Here is a 10,000-nt window from a genome sequence, read left to right on the forward strand (position 1 = left end):
CATATATATATATATATATATTTATATATATATATATATATATATATATGTAGAAATTATAAATTATAAATCAGTAAAAACACTTATCTAACTTTTATCTTCAACATTATGTTCCTCCATTAGTAGGTTCATCAGAAAGCCTTCCTGATGAACCTACTGTTTGAAAAACATAAGGTTGAAGAAAAAGGTTAAATAAGTGTTTTTACTAATTGATTATTGCTCTTTTCTTTAAGAACATTGATCACTGTATTTGTAGTATGAACTGACGTAATTTATTTGTATATATAGATATATATATATATATATATATATATATATATATATATATATTTATATATATATATATATATATATATATATATATATATATATATATATATATTCATATATATAAATTTATATATTTGTCAAGTCAGTGTGTTTTACAAATAGAATGCTCTTAAAGAACAGAGCATTAACTAGTAAATTATATATATATATATATATATATATATATATATATATATATATATATATATATATATATATATATATATATATATATATATATATATATATATATATATATATATATATATATGTATATATATGTATATATATACTGTTCAATTTTCTTATTGTTGTTAAAATATTTATTTGTTCATTAGTTTTTTGTTAATGTGTTTTTTTTTTTATCTGATTTATTTAATGTTTCTTTTAGCCTCAAAAAAAGGCCCAAAATCAGATACACCAGGTTTAGCTCTAGATTCAATTTTCAATTCATTATTTAATGTTTGTAGTTTATCTTCGCCAAGTTTTTTTTGTATTTTTTTTATATTTTTATTATTTTCGTCATTTTTTATAAATGTATTATCAATTTCTTTTTTATATTGTAATTGCAAAGATTTAAAACAATAAAATTTAAGAATAAAATAATATAAAATGTAAATAAAAATAAAAAATAGGTTAGAAGTAAGTTTTATTTTATTAACGAGTTATACTTAATATAAAATAAAGGATTAAATGTAAAAAATATTGATAAGCGTATGAAATAATTTTTTGTAAAGATTTATGGACTTAATTTAAACTTCCGAAAGTGTCTGAAAAAATAAAACTAATTTTGATCTTCATGCATTTCAGACATGAGCTAATTGTAGAAGAGAGCTTATTTCAAGTGTTTTCAAATTTATAATAAAATTACTAATACTTATAATAAAAACAGTTAATTTAAAATAATTTAAATACAAAGGAAAAACCATTTGAACCCCAAATTTTAGTATGGCTAGCATTTAGTCAAAGACTAAATGCTATCCATACTAAAAAACCCTTAAGGTATTTATATGCACCCTATAAGGTATATATATCCACTCAACGTATATATATTCTGGGCATTCTGTCGATGTTCACTCTTCCCTGCATTAATTATAAACAGTCGAGGTAATTTTAATCTTTTTGCAATTGATCTAATAAAAAAAAACCTCTTTGATATTTTAATGAACAACCCTCTGATAACTTATCTATAGTGTAGCAACACGAACAAAAGTGTTTCAAAATCCACATAAAAACAAAGATACAATAGTATAAAGTGTATATATTATATATGAATTATGTTAAATTAAAAAATAAAACACAACAACTAACTACTTTTTTATTTGCTGTTGACTCCTATTTATACAGCAGTTGCTTGCGACTTCTATGTAGTTGTCATCTTACTTTTCAATGAATTGCGACTCTAATGTAGTGGTCATCTAACCTCTTATGGATTTTTAATGGATCTGTATTTTCTTTTTTTAAGAGAAATCTAGTGATCTATAGTAATAAATTAACCCAATATGATTATAATATATTACTTTGTTTTTTTTTTTATTATTGTTAACAAATTCTTTTCTTTGTTTAAAAGTGTATTTTCTATTTTTTTTTTTAATATGGTTAGTAATGTGCCTACATTATTAATGTATTTAACTTTTTTTTTCTTTTTAATCCGCACATGTGTTGCCAATCTTTAATCTAGACATATCGACTATATTAAATTAATTGTTAATGAAAATACTAAAAATGGAAAAGAGTGCTTCTTTGATATGTTGCAAGAAATAGCCCTTCTTAACCTTACCAATTGCTTCCATTTATTGACAAGAGAATTCAAACCTGAATTCACAACCAACAGATGCATAAGTAAATGCTGGGCTTTGACCCATATGATCTTGCAATAGTCACATAGCACATACATAGTCACTATCACATAGTGACTACCACAAGATCCAAAGAATAGCAGGCATTAACACTAAGATGACAAGTTCAAGCCTGATCAAAAGTTACTTCAACGCCACAAACAAATTTAAAGATAGATAGAAAAAGTTTGGTGGTGGGTATAGTTTTTTATGTATAATATTTTTATGGACTTTACTCATGTTTTAACTTATTAGAGAACTTGACTATATTCAGCTTCCTGAGTCTATCTAATTAACTTAATGTCATACAAAGTGCTCCTAATGTACCCTCAACAAAGCACACTAAAGGCACAAGCATACTAAGAGCACAAATTTGACATATTTAAGTATTTGCAAATATTTGATTAATGCATTTAAATTCTCTGCTTTCAGATTTGAGCAAGATAGGTCCAACATACTGGTGAAACAGAATGAGAGAATGAACTTTTACCTAAGAAGCATGAAATGAAGTATTTTAATCTGACTTAAAATCGATTTTGACATCAAATCGATTTTTTAATAGCGGGGTGAATTTATTTCAAAAGATATGCAAATAATAGTTTATTTAATGCCTTTATATATATATATATATATATATATATATATATATATATATATATATATATATATATATATATATATATATATATATATATATATATATATATATATATATATATATATATGTATATGTATATAAATATATATATATATATTTTTTTTCTCAAGATAAAGTCTAAATAATGTTTACGAGATATATAAAATGATAAACAAAAACCTAACAATAACAGAAGAATATACATTAAAAGTATAATAATTCAGCTGTATAATTTAGCATTTGCTACTTCAATTCAGTTCAGCTTGATTGTTTATTACTTTAACTAATTCAGCTTCAATCATTTTCTTTGTCTGCATTTAAAATCCTTTACACTGTTCTTTTGAATTTCATCAAAAAATGTAAAGTTAAAGTAAAAAAAAGTTTAAGTTAATAAAAGTAAAGTTTTCAAAGCTAAAATGAGCTCAGATGTCTCAAGTTCACGCAAACCAATACAAAATCTGCCACCTCTCATTTGACGATGCTTTAAAAATCTTAGTTCTAATGGATCAGTTTACAAGTGTGATACTAAAAAATGATACTCTTCTTGAATTAAATCATTAATAAGTAAAGCTGTTTATCTTAAGGTGGTGCCTAAAACTTCTCATGGATGTTTACTTAATGTAAACTTTTAAGAGTTTGAAACTTGAGATTATTGCCAATTCTCAATTCATTAGGCTAGTTTTCTAAAAAATAAAGGTTTCATGACACCTATAACCATTTCCAATACAAAAATTGTTGTTTTAAATTTGGTTACTGTTACTTAATGTACAACACATATTAATTAACTTTAAAAGGCATGATGCATCAGTCCTATCTGGAAAATAGTCTTGGTCAATATCTCCTGGATGAAATGATATAAGATAATCTAAAACCTTTTTTTAAATTCGACTGAAGTAAATTGTCTTTATCATATACATCATAAAGTAACTTACATGACATTTCACCAGCATGTACATCAATAATATCATGAAACTGATCACAACAAAAAGCAAGGAATATGAAACAATTAGAAATTAGTAAATTGATATGAATGTTATTGAGAAGATGGGCAGCGTCAACAAATAAATATATTATACAATCTTTTTTTGTAGAATAAGTAATACTTCTAACATGGTTGGTATTTTTAAATTTTTGCAACAAATGTAAAAAAGCAGAAACATAAGTAGACTGATTTTCAGAAGTTACACCACGAACATAAAATTCATTCTCTTGTAGAGATGTAATGCACTCATCAACATGGTCAGCTAGCCCTCAATTTAACCTCAATTTTTACTTCTGGTATAGCTTTTGTAACAAAATTAAACTTTTTTTTCAAAGTAGCAATCGTGAAGGTCATTACCCCTTCATATAAATTTCCCTTTCTATCTTCTATCATTTTACCACCTTATTTTTGCACTTCTTTCTGCATATATATTTCATCCATCACAATATCTTTATCAATTTTATCTTGGTTTAAAAAAACAATTTATAGATTTTAATGGTATTACCCTACCTTTAATAGTTTTTTTAATAGACAAAATGATGGTAAAGGAAACTAATCTCATAACATTTTTTAGGCGTGCACTGATGTATATGGACGAATAAGGGAATATCGTAAAAGGTTTGATGAAAACCTTGGCTTACCAACTGGTTTTTTGTATTTTATTTCATTGAGTTCAGTTATTAAATCATTTGACAAACTATTTTCTTCGATGTGATTTTTCATATAAGCTGAAAATTCCTCCAATGCACTTTTTTTTTTCCAATGCACAGCCGATTTTGAAACCATGGAGACAATGTATCATAAGATGATTTAGAAAACAGATGATTTACCATAATATATTGTAAGCTGATACTCTAGAAGGTTAAAATGTAATTATAATAAGTTTAATTAATTTTATCTTTTTTTTATAATTTATCCTGAATTATTAACTTGAATTATCCTGATTGTTTAATGGATAACTAACAGACGGTGGTATTTAAGTTTTCCATGAAGTTAGTTATACTGATGGTGGTATTTTTTAGTTAAGCAATAAATAGTTGGAACAGGATTTAAATCTAATGTTACACTTTTGCTAATATTTCTTCAAATTATTTAGCACAGATAGCCAAATTATTAATGGGCTTCCATAACTTTCAATTGATAAGTGCTACCCAGTTTTTAAATAAGTCAGGATTGTTCCAATTCCAAAAATTTAGTTTTGGCTATAATATTATAATATAAATATTATGTATATAATATATTTATATATGTATTTATATATATATATAAATAAAATGTTTATATGTATATAAATATATAGGTATATACATGTTTCTTATACATACATATATATATATACATATATATATATACATATATATATATATACATATATATATATATATATATATATATATATATATATATATATATTATTATTATTATTATTATTATAGTAAAATTCTACAATAGAAGTTAGACTTCTATGAGTCGAGTAACTAACGTGACCCGACTATAGTAGACCGACGTAGAGAACGGTTCCATTTGTCGTAATTGTTTTTGAACTCGTTAACTGAATTTGAAGCAACTACCGAAGCAGGCAAAGTGTTCCATGATGACACCACTCGGTTTATAAAGAAATTATGTCTTTGAGTGTTTTTCGTTAATTCTCGTTCAATTTTATGCTTGGCACCACGAAGATGACCTGCAGGTCCATCACATAATAGAGCACTTGCTTGGTTTGTCTTCTGTTGCCAGTTAACAACATTTAGTTTTTTATAAATTTTAAAAAATTGGATTACATCTCCTCTTGTTCTACGTTCAGCTAATGTGCTGAGACCCAGATTTGCTAATCATTTCTCGTATTTCAAGTTGCGCAATTGTGGAACAAGTTTAGTAGCTCTACGTTGGACTAATTCTAATTTTTTAATGTCTTTTAGAAGAAAAGGGCACCAAATTGGTGCACAGTATTCCAATATCGGTCATTACATATGCTGTATAGAGCTTCACAAACATACTAGGATTCCATTTTTTAAAAGTTCTTCTGAGTAGGCCAAGTACAGAGTTAGCTTTAAGAATGGCATGACTAATTTGTTCTGACCATTTGAGTTTATTGTTTATTAAAACGCACAATGTTCTCTCAACGGATACATCTTCAAGAGGAATGTGACTGCCATTATTATTCACCATTGTATAGGGGATATCAATGTCTGTGGAACCACCATGAAACTTTAGAACCTTGCATTTATTTATGCTAAATTCCATGCACCAAAGTCTTGACCAATCACATAAAATATCAATGCCTTTTTGAACAAACCCCAAGTCTGTAACTGTTTTTATTTTGACAACCAACTGGCTATCATCAGCAAATAGTATGCAACTGTTTTTGACTAATTCTGGCATGTCATTAATAAAAAGCAAAAATAGAAGAGGTCCTATGACCGATCCTCTAGAGAGGAACACCACTCTGGACATCCATCCATTCAGATGCGAAATTTCCCAGAACGACACGCTGCTTCCTATTTTCAAGAAAGTCCTTGAGCCAGGCAAGAATATTTTTGCCAAAACCATAGCCAGCCAGTTTGTGATAAAGCAGAGAATGTGACACACGATCGAAAGCTTTGGTAAAATCTAACAAGATGAGCAATGCAGCACAGTTGTCACTTAAGGCTTCGGTAATGATATCCAGTACTTCAAGAAGATTGGTGATGCACGATTTAGATTTGACAAAACCGTGTTGATGCCGAGATAACAGGTTATGCTTAACTAGGTGTTCAGTCATGACATCACGCATTATTTTCTCCATTAAAATTCCAACTGCAGAGGTGAGGGAAATAGGCCTGTAATTTCCAGGATCAGGTACAGTATATATATATATATATATATATATATATATATATATATATATATATATATATATATATATATATATATATATATATATATATATATATATATATATATATATATATATATATATATATATATATATATATATATATATATATATATATATATATATATATGTATATATATATATATATGTTCATATATATATATATATATATTATATATATATATACACATATGTTTATATATTTATATATATCTTTGTATATACTTGTATATATATATATACTTATAAATATATATAAATATATATATACATATATATATATAGACATATGTTTATATATTTATATATATTTTTGTATATACTTATATATATATACATCTACTTATAAATATATATATATATATATATATAAATATATATATGTATATATATGTATATATATATATATATATATATATATATATATATATATATATATATATATATATATATTTATGTATGTATATATATATATATATATATATATATATATATATATATATATATATATATATATATATATATATATATATATATATATATATATATATATATATATATATATATATATATATATATATATATATTATTAGAAATTCACTTAACAAAAGTTTTTCTATTTTTTAATTTTTCACATTTTACACTGTGTTTAATCAACAATGATTCATCAGAAATGTTAAGTGATTCTCTACTTATATATATTGGCCCTGTTCTTTTAAGAACATTGAGCACTCTATTGTGTAGAATACATTTTAAAGTTGTTTAAATATATATATATATATATATATATATATATATATATATATATATATATATATATATATATATATATATATACAAACATGCACATACCTATATGAGTATATATATGAGTATGTATATATGTGTAGATATTGAATATATAAGATTAACTTTAAATATATATATATATATATATATATATATATATATATATATATATATATATATATATTGTCTATATAAATTTAACTATATATATATATATATATAAATAAATATATTTATTCACAATCATTTCTTTATATATTAGTTTATATATATATATATATATATTTATATATATATATATATTTATATATTTATATATATATATATATATATGTATATATATATATATATATATATATATATATGTATAGCATATATATATATAAAACATAAATATAATATATAAACATATATATATATATATATATATATATATATATATATATATATATATATATATATATTTATTTATTTATGTTTATTTATGTATCTCAATATGTATCTCAGAAGAAAAGAGCCAAAAATATTGAATGAAATGTTTGCTGCGTCATGCTAAACATGTAGTTGATGTTGCAGCAGTCAGCTGTTAGTCAGGCTCTTTGTCAGTTCATACTGTACTGAAGCCTCCGGCAGCATGATTTTTTTATATAATGTATATTTAAATCTCTCTCTCTCTCTCTTTATATATATATATATATATATATATATATATATATATATATATATATATATATATATATATATATATATATATATATATATATATATATAAAACATACAAATTAAATATGTTATGTTTTTATATTATAGCTTTAAGAATTGTAATATAGTAAAAGTAGAACTTGATTTTATTTGTTTTTAGATATAGAGGTTCCTGATATTTTGGTCGTTAAATGAGATTGATTTTTTTTTAAATTTTTTAAATTTTATTATTCATAAACATATGGATAAATTACATAGATGGAAAATAATTTGATGTTCAAATTTTATTTACAGTAAATAATCTCTTTCTAATTTTAACCATATTTGTACTTTTTTTATTTATTTAGGTTTGAATAGTGAATAAAGTGACAGTTATTTTTTTATTCAGTCTCGTCAGTTTTTTAGTTTTTATCAATTTTTTTGAGCTGTTTAGTTTTTTTGACTATAACAACTGATGTGAAACAACTAAATATGACTAATGATCAAACAGCGGACTTTTAGGACAAATAATGAGTACATTTTTAAGACGAGAAATAAACCATAGCTTATGTTCCTAAATCTAAATTAACAGTTTTTTTTTAGCTTTTCTTGAAGATAATTAACGGGTGATGCGGAAGTTATCGGACAAAATAAAAACGTCAATAACTTAGTTACAAATAAAAAAACAAACTAGTATTATATTTTTTTTTAAATAAAGCATTTATCTTTTAATAAAAATATATTATTTTTTATATCAAAAAACACCACCATCTGCAATTGTTCTTAATTTTGCTCTGACGCCTTTCATATGCGACTGTAAAAAGTTTAAATCAATTTCTTGTAGTTTTAGTTTAATGCGATCAATCAAAACTTGCTCTGTTGAAGCTTGCCAATCTCCCTAGTAAACCTTCTGTGACAAATGTCCCCAAAAATTTTCAATTGGTCGTGCTTGAGGCACTTTTGGGGGATTGGATTCTTTATCAACGTATAAGACATATTGGTCCATCCAATTTAGAGAATCTTTAGAATAATGAGAATTTGCTAAATCTGGCCAAAATAAATAGTTAAAGTCTCCATGATACTTGTGAATAAATGGAAGAAGTCGTTTTTCTAAACATTTATTAATATAGATTGATGAATTGATCGCTACAGCCTTGGAAGTGCAAAACAATGGCTTGGACATACCACGGTCAGATATGGCTATCCACATTAATAATTTTTTGGTAATTTCTCTTTCCTATAAAACGAACACTTTCTGGGCATGTCTTTTTGTTGTTTGTGTAGTATCCAGATTTTTCAGGCAAGTTGTCCCCTGCAAAACAAAAGTATTTTTTGTCATCGATGACTAGAAACGATTTTGTGTTATAGAGTTGGTTAACTAGTTTCCTGCTTCTTTTCTTTGCCTTTATTTGTTGTTCTATAGTGTATTGTGGAGTCTTTTTACATTTTCTATATTTAATAATCATTTTTTTTAACTGACGACCAATTGTCGATTGATTTACACCGAATTTAATATCTATTTTTCTCTGACTGACCCCTTTTCGATTGTTGACAAGTCTCGTTAATTCAGCTTTCTTTTCTCTAGTCCAGGATGTCGGACGACCAGGATGCTTTCTATCAGAAAACGATTGAACAGTTTCAAGTCATTTTAGGTTATCATATATTGTACTTCGAGCAAATCCTTCCTTTTCAAAATGATTTACGATTTTTTTTTTATATATTAGGTTTATTTACAAAAAACATTTTTGTTGCATTCGAAAAGATTCTCGTTCAGCTGCATTTAATCTCATTTTAAATAATTGTGTTTCAAATAATAAATTTTATATTTTATAGAACGTTTATGTCTACGCATAAAATCACAAAAACTAATTATTATGCTCAAATAATGA

The 10,000-nt window shown here is 24.4% G+C and overlaps 1 protein-coding gene across 3 annotated transcripts in view; it reads left to right on the forward strand.

Moving 5' to 3' along the window:
* The window catches only part of LOC136089214 (uncharacterized), a 145,486-nt gene that overhangs the window by 102,806 nt on the left and 32,680 nt on the right, over positions 1 to 10,000 (forward strand). For 2 of the 3 annotated variants that reach the window (XM_065814966.1, XM_065814964.1), the window contains exon 8: positions 701 to 733. The exons of the other annotated variant lie outside the window; for it this stretch is intronic. The gene's annotated coding sequence lies outside the window, so the exon portion shown is untranslated. The remainder of the gene's footprint in view (positions 1 to 700; positions 734 to 10,000) is intronic. 3 annotated transcript variants of the gene reach the window in all.

This window comes from Hydra vulgaris, chromosome 13, assembly GCF_038396675.1.
Source record: "Hydra vulgaris chromosome 13, alternate assembly HydraT2T_AEP".
Classification (NCBI taxonomy): Eukaryota; Metazoa; Cnidaria; class Hydrozoa; order Anthoathecata; family Hydridae; genus Hydra; species Hydra vulgaris.